Source organism: Triticum aestivum, chromosome 2D (assembly GCF_018294505.1).
Source record: "Triticum aestivum cultivar Chinese Spring chromosome 2D, IWGSC CS RefSeq v2.1, whole genome shotgun sequence".
Classification (NCBI taxonomy): Eukaryota; Viridiplantae; Streptophyta; class Magnoliopsida; order Poales; family Poaceae; genus Triticum; species Triticum aestivum.
This window is the reverse complement of record NC_057799.1, coordinates 456,161,214-456,177,099: the sequence shown is the minus strand read 5'-3', so window position 1 is coordinate 456,177,099 and position 15,886 is coordinate 456,161,214. Positions and strand designations below refer to the sequence as shown.

At 41.3% G+C, this 15,886-nt stretch overlaps 1 long non-coding RNA gene across 6 annotated transcripts; it reads left to right on the top strand.

Moving 5' to 3' along the window:
* The first annotated feature begins 246 nt into the window (after positions 1 to 246).
* LOC123053795 (uncharacterized) lies at positions 247 to 3,969 on the top strand. 6 transcript variants are annotated; one of them, XR_006425831.1, is made up of 7 exons: positions 247 to 439; positions 1,402 to 1,512; positions 2,081 to 2,158; positions 2,361 to 2,469; positions 2,559 to 3,232; positions 3,331 to 3,496; positions 3,655 to 3,964. It is a non-coding gene; the product is annotated as an uncharacterized lncRNA (long non-coding RNA). The 6 variants fall into 6 exon arrangements; XR_006425833.1 differs by having other exon boundaries at positions 2,081 to 2,830; positions 3,083 to 3,232; positions 3,655 to 3,969; XR_006425830.1 differs by having other exon boundaries at positions 2,361 to 3,232; positions 3,655 to 3,965.
* The last annotated feature ends 11,917 nt before the right edge of the window (positions 3,970 to 15,886 follow it).

The window sequence follows — 15,886 nt, the reverse complement described above, 5'->3', positions numbered from 1 at the left end:
TTACGAAAATCACGTTCCCGAAGGTTTCATTTCGTTTGGACTCCGTTTGATATTCTTTTTCTACGAAACACTGAAATAGGCAAAAACAACAATTTGGGCTGGGCCTCCGGTTAATAGGTTAGTCAAAAATCTTTTTCTGATAATAAAACGGTTCACCGTCGCGCACTTTTTGCAGAATAGTCCTTGCGTTTTTGGTAGTCGAACCCGCAGTCCCTATTTAAGTGGATCTGGAAAACGGTTCAATTTTGCAAATTAACCCCTGCATTTTGTAAAAATTCCGCCCGCGCTCAGTTGTTAATCTTATCCAGAGAAGGTGGAAGGGGGGACAGCTTCGGCTGGGCTCTCGTCGGCGAGCTCGTCGGCCGTCCGGCTCTCCCCTCCACCTCCGACCCTCTCGGCCTCTCCTCCGCCTCCGGCGTCCCCGCCCCTCCCCCTGTAGGTACGTATCCATCCCAGCACCTGAACTCCCCTGTGCTCGTCGGCCGGCAGCCATGACGCCGCTGCGGAGCTATCTTCCCTCTTCCTCGCGTCTGCTCGAGGTGGGTGGAGCAGCTCGGCGCCCATGACCTCCACCACGGCTCCGTCGACGGTAAAAGAACCCGTAACCACACATATTTTCCCAGTCGACGGTGACGAGTGTCTCCTCCTTGCACAGTCGTCGTCGTTCCCCTCCTATGTGCTGGCCTCCGACCTCACTCCGATGTCGTCCCCGTGCCGCTTCGCGAGGAGGTGACCCCGGCCTCCTCCACGCTCGGATATGGCCTGCCCGCCTCCTCCAATTCCTGATCTGGTGCATGGCTCTACGAGCGGCTCAAGGCCAGCCTGTCCACAGAGCCCAGCGTGTCAACGAGATGCTCCTCTGCCGCCATCGCCGGGGACGCGGTTCCGTGCGGGGAGGGCAAGGCGTCGTTGGTGAGGTGTTGAATCTTGGATAAGACGGAAGAGAAAGGGGTCGTGGCTACTGCTTACTATCGATTTGGAGGGGAGAGGTTCACATAGAGGAAACATTGCGGTGCCGTTGCAGGCTATCTAAAAAAATGTGGTGCCGCTGCTGCAGGCTATCTGTGAAGAAAACAAGCGAGTGAAATTTTTCGAGAGCAACACATTGTTTTTTTGGGATGTCTTTTTTGCTTTGCTTGCTACGTGGTAGATGATGTTCAGGGAGATATTACAAACTGCTCGATGTTGCTACTGTATTGACTAGAAGCTGCTAGATTTCTTGATCCCAAGTATACTTGCTTATCTGTGCTATAATGGAACATAGCCTAATGGTTGGACCTTCAGTTTATTAATTTTTCTTCTTTGTTCTTGGTAGACATGCTCAAGTCAATGGCCGGTCACTCCTTTATATGTGATCCTGAGCTGATGTGAAGGTCCTATGTTTTCTTGATTGGCACGCAGGTGAGCTGGAGGAGGACCATAGGTCAGGGAGTGTTTGGTTTCAGAGAGATCGTTGGGGAGGAGTTCATGACCATGTTCCTGTCAGTTTTTAGCAGTATGGTTCAGAGACTGGTAATTACTTTGTCAAACACACATATTCATGACTTGCTACGCCTTTTCATTTTTGGTTATCTGTGAGAACGTTTAGTATATAGAGAAATTGTACCATGGAGCAGCTAAACCAAAAAAAACTATTTTCATTTGTGATAGTTTGCGATATGCAGAGATAGATATATCAAAGTTTGTAATGGCTGATGGCCAAACATATGAAACTGTTCTTGATACTGTTTTTTCCTTTTCTTAATATCATCATATATATACAAATTAGAACCTTTCTAACATCTGCATATTTTAGGTTTAGGAGGGTGTAGACAGAACGATGTTCATACAATTCAGTGCAGCATCAACAGACGTGTTCCTAAATTTTGATGATTATTAGAGAGAAAGAGAGAGGATATGGCGACCAAAAGTCTATGTGTTTGTGCTGTGTAGGGCAGTGGTAGATTTTGGGCGAAATACATTATAACCGACAACCAACTTCGAAAACAGATATTACCCTCTCCTTTGAAATGAATCTTAGTTTAACATCCCTTACTTCTTTATATGTTAGTGCTTGATTTTATCATCCATACTTTTGCAGGTTCCTAGGTAGGGGTTGAAGCTTGGGAAAGAAGACTAGAAGAGTCGGGTGAATATTGCAAATCCCTCGACCATTTTGGTATGCACATGTCTCCTCCAAATTGCTTACCTAAATAAGAAAATTTTAGTGAATGTAGGTGTAGTGAAGTAGCTTTGCATTCTCAAATAATCATTTATTAAATATTTGTTGGGTTTGTGGAACCCATTTATTTTCCCAAAGATCACATGTGCCTGCTAAGTCTTGGGATCCATTTTTTTGTTCCTATGGGACCAATCCGTAGAAGAATGCATGCTCCCGGGCCATAGAAGAAATCAGCAGGTGGACATAGTTGAGGGTCTGAGGCAACAATAGTTCTTCGAAGGCACTGGGCAATAATTGATTGGTCGAAGGTAGCGTTTTTTGTCGAGCTTCAATTGACAGGGAAGAAACTGTTTCTATATGTGCCTTTGGTTTTCTTTCTCTTATGGAGTTCGTACAGTTCTTTTTTCAGGGCAAGAGATTCTTTAGCTAGATAAGAAAGAGCACTCTGATTAATTAGATCAGAAGTTGTTTTTTCCATCGAGCTTCAGTTGACAGGGAAGAAATTGTTTCTGTCTATGCCTTTGGTTTTCTTTAACTTAGGGAGTTTGTATAGTTTTTTTAGGGGAAGAGATTCTTCAGCTAGATGAGAAAGAGCACTCTGATTAATTAGATCAGAAGTTGTGTGTGATGATAATCGCTCGTGCAGACTACAATACCACCAACCACCAGGTGAGGTCGTCAGTGAGGCGCCGTTAGTAGACATGAGTAAAGCTTCTTGACCTATACGTTTCATGGTTTGGCATATTTGCTTCATCGGAGTGCTTCATGTACTTATTCTGATGATTGAGATCCTTAATTTGCATTGGTTTATTTTTGCCGCATCTCCTGCAATACATTAGTGAAAAGCTTAGCAGTGCTGATTTCTAAACTTGAAGTTATGGCTTGTTTAACCTCATAATAATTTAGTTTTGGAGAGTGCAGAAATCATTTTGAGGAAACAGTGAACAAAAAAGTTGGGCATCCTGGGTAATCAGCTGGGAGAAGCCCAGAAATTCTAACAGGAGTGGTGACAGTAGCAGCAACATGCCTGATACAAGGCCCCAGAATAGTGATTGGAGCATTAAAGCCATGGTATTATTCTCTTTTTTTTTTTTGCATGTCCTACTTTGCTCAGACATTTAAATGTGTGATTTGTTTCTACCTGGTGGTATTCATTTTTTTTCTTTCAGGATACACTCTTATGTCATATATACTTTTTAGTGTTCTTGAAAGTGCTTTGTTGGTTGTACAAGGAATCGATCTAACAACGTCATTTCATGAAGGAAGGGGTTGTACTTTCCTTACAGAGCATAGCTCATTATGCAAGGCGTTCATTATTGCAACATCTTGTCCAGGGTAGGATCCCCTTCAACTAAATTGAACTTCTTGGCATCCAATTATATGTGATACCCCCTCCTCCATTAATAAAGGACGTTTTACATGCATGCAGTCCTTATTATATTTGTCACAAGGGACCGCCTTTTAACAGTTTTCCCCCTTCTTTGATGATGCAGGCTAGCTCATTCATTAGGGGTTGCTCAGCTATGCTTTTTTTTTCCTTTTTCTTTTTTATTTCCTTATTGGATTATATGCTACTCGGTGTTGAAGGGTTTGTTCATGCCAAATTTAAGAAATCTTGTGATGTTACCAGAGATTGCCCATTTACTCATTCGGCATGGGATGGTCAGGGTTTGTTTATTTTTATCAGCGGACTTCCGTTCAGAAAATAACCCAATAGCGCTCGCCTGTTCTCTTTACTTATGTACCTACACAATAGTGCTCTATTAATTTTGTTGTGCAAATAATCAGTCTTTGTGTTTATGAGAAATGATAATGCCTCGCACCATTACCATACTTGCTGAAAGTATGCTTTCATGCAATACAATCCTATATTTACCTTGTGTTATGGTTTGATTCAGGTGTAGCTTCCAAGTACCAAGTTCAGAGTATGTCCAAATTGAGAGGATTCTCATATATAAAAATCAGTTAATTCTCAATTGTCACTGGGGCTCATTAATTTCTAAAATTTCTAATGTATAATAGTAATCGATTTCAAAATATGCAGAGTCTAAAAGATAGACCCATTTGAAAATAGATACAGGGAAATAATCATGTTTTTTGTGAGAACGCAGTAAGTTTATTAAGATTCATATATAAAGCTTACAATAATGTACTCCCTTTGTTCACTAATATAAGGTGTTTTGAATATTTTAATAAAGACTACATACAGACCGAAATGAGTGAAGAAACACATTAAAACACATCTATATACATCCGACTAAGAAATAAGTTAGAACTCCTATAATTTGGAATGGAGGGAGTATCATTCATGGGTAGCAATAATTAAACACTCAAAGAATATGTTTCAAATTCTTTTTTTTTGAACTGATACGTTTCAAATTCTAGAATAAAGCACTCGGTCAAACTCCAACGTACACCCCTTCCTATCCCACAACCCTTCCACCAGAGGGCAACCTAATATACATATACAACACCCTTAATAACGTAATGTCAAGGGAGATTGAGTTCGTGTGTCTCTTTATTTTAGTTTTTTTTTAGAAATGTCTCTTTATTTTAGTAATAGAAAGAGTACGTGTTATCTGTGTGTGTATCGGTCAAGTCCTTCTGCTTGGGCCAAGCCCAAAAACAATGCAGAAAACAAATACAAATGAAATATAATTTTCCAAAAAAATGTTCATCACCAAAAAATTGAGTCAATTTTTAAAAGATGTTTTTAAAAATTGCAAAAGAAACCTTTTCAAAAAAATGTGTTTTCTGAACAAGAAAAAATAAAATCGATTGAAAGACTATTCCATGAGGAACTACTCATTCATCCGATGAAAAGTGCGGAGCTGAATTAGGTCTTGATGAACGTCATTAGGGTGGCTTCTTGACATCTGAATTTTATGGTCCAAAATGCTATGCTTGTAAACTTATTTCTGAGTTAGCCAACACTAGATATAAGAAGTGTTACCCAATGCCATGTGGAGGGTATTTAAAAAATTCGCCCATTGCAACGCACGGACATTTGTACTAGTAATATAAAAGTGTATAATAAAGCCCATTAAACATCCAAAATAGAATATAATATAGCATGAAACAATCAAAAATTATAAATACGTTGGAGACGTATCAAGCATCCCCAAGCTTAATTCCTGCTCGTCCTCGAGTAGGTAAATGATAAAAACAATTTTTTTGATGTGGAGTGCTACTTAGCATAATTTTCAATATAATTCTCTTAATTGTGGTATGAATATTTAGATCCAAAAAATTCAAGACAAAAGTTTAATATTGACATAAAAATAATAATACTTCAAGCATACTAATTAAGCAATTATGTCTTCTCAAAATAACATGGCCAAAGAAAGTTATCCCTACAAAATCATATAGTCTGGCTATGCTCTATCTTCACCACACAAAGTATTTAAATCATGCACAACCCCGATGACAAGCCAAGCAATTGTTTCATACTTTTGGTGTTCTCAAACTTTTTCAATCTTCACGCAATACATGAGCGTGAGCCATGGACATAGCACTATATGTGGAATAGAATGGTGGTTGTGAAGAAGACAAAAAAGGAGAATATAGTCTCACATCAACTAGGCGTATCAACGGGCTATGGAGATGCCCATTAATAGATATCAATGTGAGTGAGTAGGGATTGCCATGCAACGGATGCACTAGAGTTATAAGTATATGAAAGCTCAACAAAAGAAACTAAGTGGGTGTGCATCCAACTCGCTTGCTCACGAAGACCTAGGGCATTTTGAGGAAGCCCATCATTGGAATATACAAGCCAAGTTCTATAATGAAAAATTCCCACTAGTATATGAAAGTGATATCATAGGAGACTCTCTATCATGAAGATCATGGTGCTACTTTGAAGCACATGTGTGGTAAAAGGATAGTAACATTGTCCCTTCTCTCTTTTTCTCTCATTTTTTATTTGGGCCTTTTCTCTTTTTTTTATGGCCTCTTTTTTTTCGTCCGGAGTCTCATCCTGACTTGTGGGGGAATCATAGTCTCCATCATCCTTTCCTCACTTGGGACAATGCTCTAAAAATGATGATCATCACACTTTTATTTACTTACAACTCAACAATTACAACTCAATACTTAGAACAAAATATGACTCTATGCACTGTTCAAGAAATCTTCCGATTCACCGATTGATCTTCTGATTTATCGCTAATCGTGGGGTGAACGATAAGATTATGCCTTATCTTTGCCGTTTATCTTTTGGACCGATTTATCATTCTGACAAGCGATTTATTGGGAATCTACCGATAAATCAGACCTATTCATAGCACTATGTTTGCAAAAACTATGTTTATTTATGTTTTGTGGACCTTGTTACGCAATATGTACTATTGTCCTATTTTATTTGTCATTATATGAGGATTCAAAGCCTAGAAATCAAGGTAACACTTCTGTCAAATATTGTTTTGGTGTTGAATATAGCGTATTTTAGTGTTCGGAACCTGAGATTTGCAAAAAAATATCCGATTAATAGTCGACCGATAAAATCGATTAATCAGTCGATTTCCGATTAATCCCTAATCCCTAGCTGACCGAGACGATAACGATAAGCGATATCCTCAACATTGACTCTATGTGAATGCCTCCGGCGGTGTACCGGGATATGCAATGAATCAAGAGTGACATGTATGAAAGAATTATGAACGGTGGCTTTGCCACAAATACGATGTCAACTACATGATCATGCGAATCAATATAACAATGATGGAGCGTGTCATACGGAACGGTGGTAAGTTGCATGGAAATATATCTCGGAATGGCTATGGAAATGCCATAATAGGTAGGTATGGTGGCTGTTTTGAGGAAGGTATATGGTGGGTGTATGATACCGGCGAAAAGTGCGCGGTATTAGAGAGGCTAGCAATGGTGGAAGGAAGAGAGTGCGTATAATCCATGGACTCAACATTAGTCATAAAGAACTCATATATTTATTGCAAAAATCTACAAGTTATCAAAGCAAAGTATTACGCGCATGCTCCTAGGGGGATAGATTGGTAGGAAAAGACCATTGCTCGTCCCCGACCGCCACTCATAAGGAAGACAATCAATAAATAAATCATGCTCCGACTTCATCACATAACGGTTCACCATACGTGCATGCTACGGGAATCACAAACTTTAACACAAGTATTCCTCAAATCCACAACTAGTCAACTAGCATGACTCTAATATCACCATCTTCATATCTCAAAACAATTATCAAGCATCAAACTTCTTATAGTATTCAACACACTCATAAGATAATTTTTACTAATCTTGGATGCCTATTACTTTAGGACTAATTTCTCAATTTAAGCAAATTACCATGCTGTTTTGTAGGACTCTCAAAGTAATATAAGTGAAGCATGAGAGAACAATAGTTTCTATAAAACAAATCCACCACCGTGCTCTAAAAATGTAAGTGAAGCACTAGAGCAAAAACTATATAGCTCAAAAGATATAAGTGAAGCACATAGAGTATTCTAATAAATTCCGAATCATGTGTGTGTCTCTCAAAAGGTGTGTACAGCAAGGATGATTGTGGCCAACTAACAAATAAAGACTCAAATAATACAAGACGCTCCAAGCAAAACACATATCATGTGGTGAATAAAAATATAGCTCCAAGTAAATTTACCAATGGAAGTGGACGAAAGAGGGGATGCCTTCCAGGGCATCCCCAAGCTTTGGCTTTTTGGTGTCCTTATATTATCTTGGGGTGCCATGGGCATCCCCAATCTTAGGATCTTGCCACTCCTTGTTCCATAATCCATCAAATCTTTTATCCAAACTTGAAAACTTCACAACACAAAACTTATCAGAAAATCTCGTGAGCTCCGTTAGCGAAAGAAAACAAAACACCACTTCAAGGTACTATAATGAACTCATTATTTATTTATATGGGTGTTAAACCTACTGTATTCCAACTTCTCTCTGGTTTATAAACTATTTTATTAGCCATAGATTCATCAAAATAAGGAAACAACACACGAAAAACAGAATCTATCAAAAACAGAACAGTCTATAGTAATCTGAAACTAACGCAAACTTCTGGAACTCTAAAAATTTAGCCAAAATAGGACGACCTAAATAATTTGTTTATTGATCTGCTGCAATTGGAATCAATATTATATCACGTTCTGGTAATTTTTAACAATTGTTTTCGTGAACAGAAAGTTTCTGGAATTTTCAGCAAGATCAAATAACTATCATCCAAGAAGATCCTATAGGTTTAACTTGGCACAAACACTAATTAAAACATAAAAACCAATCTAACCAGAGGCTAGATCAAATATTTAATCCTAAATAGAAGCAAAAAGCAAAAAACTAAAAACTAAAATAAAATTGGGTTGCCTCCCAACAAGCGCTATCGTTTAATGCCCCTAGCTAGGCGTAAAAGCAAGGATAGTTCTAGGTATTGCCATCTTTGGAAGGCAATCCATAAGTGGCTCTCATAATAGATTCATAAGGTAATTTTATTTTCTTTCTAGGGAAGTGTTCCATGCCTTTCCTTAACGGAAATTGGAATCTAATATTCCGTTCCTTCATATCAATAATTGCACCAATCGTTCTAAGGAATGGTCTACCAAGAATAATAGGACATGAAGGATTGCAATCTATATCAAGAACGATGAAATCTACGGGCACATAGTTCCTATTTGCAACAATAAGAACATCATCAATTCTTCCCATAGGTTTTTTAATAGTGGAATCCGCAAGGTGTAAGTTCAAAGAGCGATCATCAAATTTGCGGAAACCTAACAAATCACACAAAGTTTTTGGAATCATGGAAACACTAGCACCCAAATCACACAAAGCATAGCATTCATGATCTTTAATTTTAATTTTAATAGTAGGTTCCCACTCATCATAAAGTTTTCTAGGGATAGAGACTTCCAACTCAAGTTTTTCTTCATAAGATTGCATTAATGCATCAACGATATGTTTAGTAAAAGCTTTATTTTGACTATAAGCATGAGGAGAATTTAGCACGGATTGCAACAAGGAAATAAAATCTATCAAAGAGCAATTATCATAATTAAATTCCTTGAAATCCAAAATAGTGGGTTCATTAATATCTAGAGTTTTGATCTCTTCAATCTCACTTTTCCCAATTTTTGCATCAAGATCTAAAGACTCCGAATTTTTGGAACGCCTTCTAGGTAAAGGTGGCTCATATTCAGTCCCATCATTATCAAGATTCATATTGCAAAACAAAGATTTAATAGGAGACACATCAATAACTTTTAGATCTTCATCTTTATTTTCATAGAAACTATAAGAACACGCTTTCACAAAGCAATCTTTCTTAGCACGCATCCTAGCGGTTCTTTCTTTGCACTCATCAATGGAAATTCTCATGGCTCTGAGAGACTCATTGATATCATGCTTAGGTGGAATAGATCTAAGTTTCAAAGAATCAACATCAAGAGAAATTCTATCAACGTTCCTAGCCAATTCATCAACCTTAAGCAATTTTTCTTCAAGCAAAGCATTGAAATTCTTTTGCGAATTCATAAACTCCTTAACACTAGTCTCAAATTCAGAGGGCATATTATTAAAATTTCCATAAGAATTGTTGTAGGAATTACCATAATTATTAGAGGAATTACTAGGATACGGCCTAGGATTAAAGTTTCCTCTATACGCGTTGTTACCAAAATTATTCCTACCAACAAAATTCACATCCATAGATTCTTTATTTTTCTCAATAAAAGTAGACAAAGGCATATCATTAGGATCAGAAGAAACACTGTTAGTAGCAAATAATTTCATAAGTTCATCCATCTTTCCACTCAAAACATTAATTTCATCTATCGCATGCACTCTTTTACTAGTAGATTTTTCGGTGTGGCATTGAGAATAATTAACCATAATATTATCCAGGAGTTTAGTAGCTTCTCCTAAAGTGATTTCCATAAAAGTGCCTCCCGCGGCCGAATCTAAAAGATTTCTAGAAGCAAAATTCAATCCGGCATAAAATTTTTGTATAATCATCCACAAATTCAAACCATGAGTAGGGCAATTACGTATCATTAATTTCATTCTCTCCCAAGATTGTGCAACATGTTCATGATCAAGTTGCTTAAAATTCATAATATCGTTTCTTAAAGAGATTATTTTAGCGGGAGGAAAATACTTAGAGATAAAAGCATCTTTGCACTTATTCCATGAATCAATACTGTTTTTAGGTAAAGACGAAAACCAAACTTTAGCACCATCTCTAAGAGAAAAAGGAAATAGCTTCAATTTAACAATATTATTGTCCAGATCTTTCTTCTTTTGCATATCACACAAATCAACGAAGCTATTTAGATGGGTAGCGGCACCTTCACTAGGAAGGCCGGCGAATTGATCTTTCATAACAAGATTCAACAAAGCAGCATTAATTTCACAAGATTCAGTATCGTAAGAGGAGCAATCGGAGTGCTAAGAAAATCATTGTTGTTGGTATTGGTGAAGTAACACAATTTAGTATTATCTTGAGCCATCGTGACAAACAAGCAATCCAACACATGAGCAAACAAGAAGCAAGCGAAAAAGAGGCGAACGGAAAAGAGAGGGCGAATAAAACGACAAGGGTGAAGTGGGGGAGAGGAAAACGAGAGGCAAATGGCAAAATAATGTAATGCGAGGGATAAGAGTTTGTGATGGGTACTTGGTATGTCTTGACTTGACTTGACTTGGCGTGAATCTCCCCGGCAACGGCGCCAGAAATCCTTCTTGCTACCTCTTGAGCACTGTGTTGGTTTTCCCTTGAAGAGGAAAGGGTGATGTAGTAAAGTAGCATAAGTATTTCCCTCAGTTTTTGAGAACCAAGGTATCAATCCAGTAGGAGATCACGCATGAGTCCCTCGCACCTACACAAACAAATAAGAACCTCGCAACCAACGCGATAAAGGGGTGTCAATCCCTCAAAGGTCACTTACGAGAATGAGATCTGATAGATATGATAAGATAATATTTTTGGTATTTTTATAATAAAGAGAAATAAAGATGCAAAGTAAAATAAAAGGCAAAAGAAATAACTAAGTGTTGGAAGATTAATATGATGGAAAATAGACCCCGGGGCCATAGGTTTCACTAGTGGCTTCTCTCAAGAGCATAAGTATTACGGTGGGTGAACAAATTACTGTCGAGCAATTGATAGAATTGAGCATAGTTATGAGAATATCTAGGTATGATCATGTATATAGGCATCACGTCCGTGACAAGTAGACCGACTCCTGCCTGCATCTACTACTATTACTCCACACATCGACCGCTATCCAGCATGCATGTAGAGTATTAAGTTCATAAGAACAGAGTAATGCTTTAAGTAAGATGACATGATGTAGAGGGATAAACTCATGCAATATGATATAAACCCCATCTTTTTATCCTCGATGGCAACAATACAATACGTGCCTTGCTGCCCCTGCTGTCACTGGGAAAGGACACCGCCAGATTGAACCCAAAGCTAAGCACTTCTCCCATTGCAAGAAAGATCAATCTAGTAGGCCAAACCAAACTGATAATTCGAAGAGACTTGAAAAGATAACCAATCATACATAAAAGAATTCAGAGGAGATTCAAATATTGTTCATAGATAATCTTGATCATAAACCCACAATTCATAGGTCTCAACAAACACACCGCAAAAGAAGATTACATCGAATAGATCTCCACGAGAATCGTGGAGAACTTTGTATTGAGATCCAAAGAGAGAGAAGAATCCATCTAGCTAATAACTATGGACCCGAAGGTCTGAGGTAAACTACTCACACATCATCGGAGAGGCTATGGTGTTGATGTAGAAGCCCTCCATGATCAATGCCCCCTGCGGCGGAGCGCTGGAAAAGGCCCCAAGATGGGATTTCACGGGTACAGAAGGTTGCGGCGGTGGAAATAGGTTTTTGGCTCCGTATCTGATAGTTTGGGGGTACGTAGGTATATATAGGAGGAAGAAGTACACCGGTGGAGCAACATGGGCCCCACGAGGGTGGAGGGCGCGCCCAAGGGGGGTAGGCGTGCCCCCCTGCCTCGTGCTCTCCTGGTTGATTTCTTGACGTAGACTCCAAGTCCTCTGGATCACGTTTGTTCCGAAAATCACGTTCCCGAAGGTTTCATTCCGTTTGGACTTCGTTTGATATTCTTTTTCTGCGAAACACTGAAATAGGCAAAAAACAACAATTTGGGCTGGGCCTCCGGTTAATAGGTTAGTCCCAAAAATAATATAAAAGTGTATAATAAAGCCCATTAAACATCCAAAAAGAATATAATATAGCATGGAACAATAAAAAATTATAGATACTTTGGAGACGTATCAGTCCCCGAGGCCACCGTCGAATGTTTGATTCGGCGGGGTGAGGGAGTCCTGGACTAAGGGGTCCTCGGGCGTCCGGCCTATTAGCCATGGGCCGGATTGATGGGCTGTGAAGATACGAAGACCGAAGACTCTACTCGTGTCCGGATGGGACTCTCCTTGGCGTGGAAGGCAAGCTTGGCGATCGCATATGAAGATTCCTTTCTCTGTAACCGACCTTGTACAACCCTAGTCCCCTCCAGTGTCTATATAAACCGGAGGGCTTAGTCCGGATAGAGGGATACTCATTACCATAGTCATACAGGCTAGGCTTCTAGGGTTTAGCCATTACAATCTCGTGGTAGATCAACTCTTGTAATACTCATATTCATCAAGATCAATCAAGCAGGAAGTAGGGTATTACCTCCATAGAGAGGGCCCGAACCTGGGTAAATATTGTGTCCCCTGTCTCCTGTTACCATCGACCTTAGACGCACAGTTCGGGACCCCCTACCCGAGATCCGCCGGTTTTGACACCAACATTGGTGCTTTCATTGAGAGTTACACTGTGCCGTCCCCAAAAGGTTTGATGGCCCCTTCAATCGTCAACGACGATGCTGTCCAAGGAGAAACCTTCCTCCCCGGACAGATCTTCGTGTTCGGCGGCTTCGCACTGCGGGCCAACTCGCTTGGCCATCTAGAGCAGATCGATAGCTACGCCCCTGGCCATCAGGTCAGATTTGGAAGCTTGAACTACGTCGCGGACATCCGTGGAGACTTGATCTTCGACGGATTTGAGACCGCGACGACCGCTCCTTGTCACCCCGATGAACATGACTTAAATCTGTCATCGGACCGCATCCAGGAGATAGCTTCCGTAACTGCTCTGGCTTTAGATCTGGAGCAGGCTGCGCCATCCGAGGACGGGAGGCTCAACCCCGCCACGGAGGTTGCAGATTCCGCGGTGTTGGAGCCGCACATTGCCTTAACCTCACACGATATCTGTGTCACCGGAACTCCGGACTCGTCTCCGGCTATAAGTTCCGAACCATGTGAGTCTGCGGACGCCGAACTTGATCGATTATCGATCTTCGAATTCAGCACCGCAGCCATCTTCCAGCATTCGCCCTTGGGTGATGTGCTAAACTCATTAAATAATTTGTCCTTGGCGGGAGACTCACAACCGAACTATGTCGGTTCGAACTAGGGGCTGATGACAGAGAATTTTGCTTCCCACCCGCCACCCACTCCATAGCCACTGTCGAGGACTTAACCAACATGCTTGAGTACGGCTCCGAAGACGTCGACGGTATGGACGATGATGCCGATGAGGAGCAGGGCCAAAACCCGCCGTTTACCGGACGCTGGACGGCCACTTCTTCGTACGACGTATACATGGTGGATACACCTAAAGAAACTAACAACGATGACAAAGAGGATCCAGTTAAGGATAAACCTCTGGAGACACAGCCCAGAAGCCGGCGTCAACGGCGCCGCTCTAAGTCACGTCGTAACTCCGGTACTAGAGAAAACAATACTCCGGATGATGCCGAAGACAATGAAGACCCTGTTGGGACAATCTCCGAACATGATGACCGGGAAGACGGGCATGTTAGCCCTGATGAACAGGCCATACACAAAGACTCGGAGGACAGTAATTATCTTCCGCTCTCCGAGGAAGAGGAGAGCCTCGGTAATGGGGATTTCATCGTGCCCGAGGAACCTCTTGAGCAGGAGCGCTTTAAACGCCGGCTAATAGCTACTGCAAGGAGCCTGAAAAAGAAGCAGCTGCAGCTTCAAGCTGACCAAGATCTGCTCAATGATAGATGGACCGAAGTCCTGGACGCCGAGGAATACGGCCTTAGTGGCCCAGCCAAAAATTACCCGTAGCACAAATTGCTACCTCAGTTCGATGACGAGGCGCTGGAGCCCGTACCATCATCGCGCAACGCGGCCGACCGACCGCCACGCGGTCGGGATAAAGCGGCAACTCAAGCCGAACACCAGACCGCCCCACCTCGCCGCAAAGGCAAGAATAAAACAGCTCGGGGTTATACATATGACCTTCGGCAGGACCTGGACAATAGAGCAGGACATACAAGATCGATCTACGGATCGCGAGGACGTGCCTCGACATGCGACGACGGCTACCTATTTGGAGGTGACAAACCTAGCCACGCCTGGGCCAAAAACCACAAATGGTCTCCATTGGAGGTACGTCACAATGTGGCCCAATATAGAGGCGCCGCACACCCTCTTTGCTTCACAGACGAAGTAATGGAGCATGAATTCCCAGACGGGTTTAAACCCATGAATATCGAATCATATGATGGAACAACGGATCCCGCGGTATGGATCGAGGACTTCCTCCTCCATATCCACATGGCCCGCGGAGATGACCTTCATGCCATCAAATACCTACCACTAAAACTCAAAGGACCAGCTCGGTACTAGTTAAATAGTCTACCGGAAAACTCTATTGGCAGTTGGGAAGATTTGGAAGACGCCTTCCGCGACAACTTCCAAGGAACATATGTCCGGCCACCGGATGCCGATGACTTAAGTCACATTGTCCAGCAGCCCGGTGAGTCAGCCAGGAAGCTCTGGACTAGGTTCTTAGTTAAAAAGAACCAAATCGTCGATTGTTCGGACGCGGAAGCCCTTGCGGCCTTCAAACACAGCGTCCGGGATGAATGGCTCGCCCGCCACCTCGGTGAAGAAAAACCAAAATCCATGACAACCCTTACCGCTCTAATGACCCGCTTTTGTGCGGGAGAAGACAGCTGGCTCACTCGTAGAAGCAACAGCGCCAGCGACCCGGGCACTTCCGAAATCCGAGACGGCAATGGCAAGCCACGACACAGTGAGCACAAACGTCGCAATGATAATGAAAGAACGCGCGACACAGCGGTCAACGCCGGATTCAGCGGTCCCAAACCCGGTCAAGGGAAAAAGCCATTAAGGACCACATAGTGTTCTTCGCCCGAACCTTCTTTATCCTTACTTATATCCATGGATTAGATCCAAGAACCACATAGATCTCGCGCGGTGGTAGTTTTAGCACCTGTTTGATATCCAACTCATCTCGTTTAAGTAGAAAATCCCATCTGAATCTTCATCAACTGCTTCGGTACCAATATTTAGGTCTGAATATATTTTCATTTTCTGACATGCGGTAGATCCAAAATTACAATGCCAACTTGTGAAACTTGTTTTCTCTTCACTTACACATCCTTAACACTAGATTGGGCGGTTTAACTTTATATACCAAATGATGACCCAGTAGATACCATTAGTTCCTTGTTGAACCGCCAATGCATTACACTGTTTCCATTGTCAGACTACGGTTTACGAATAACCAAATCCGGTTTGTCAATATGCTTGTATCCTCATACCGCTGTATAGTTGTCCACTGTAATTCTTAAACCGGCAATAATCATGTT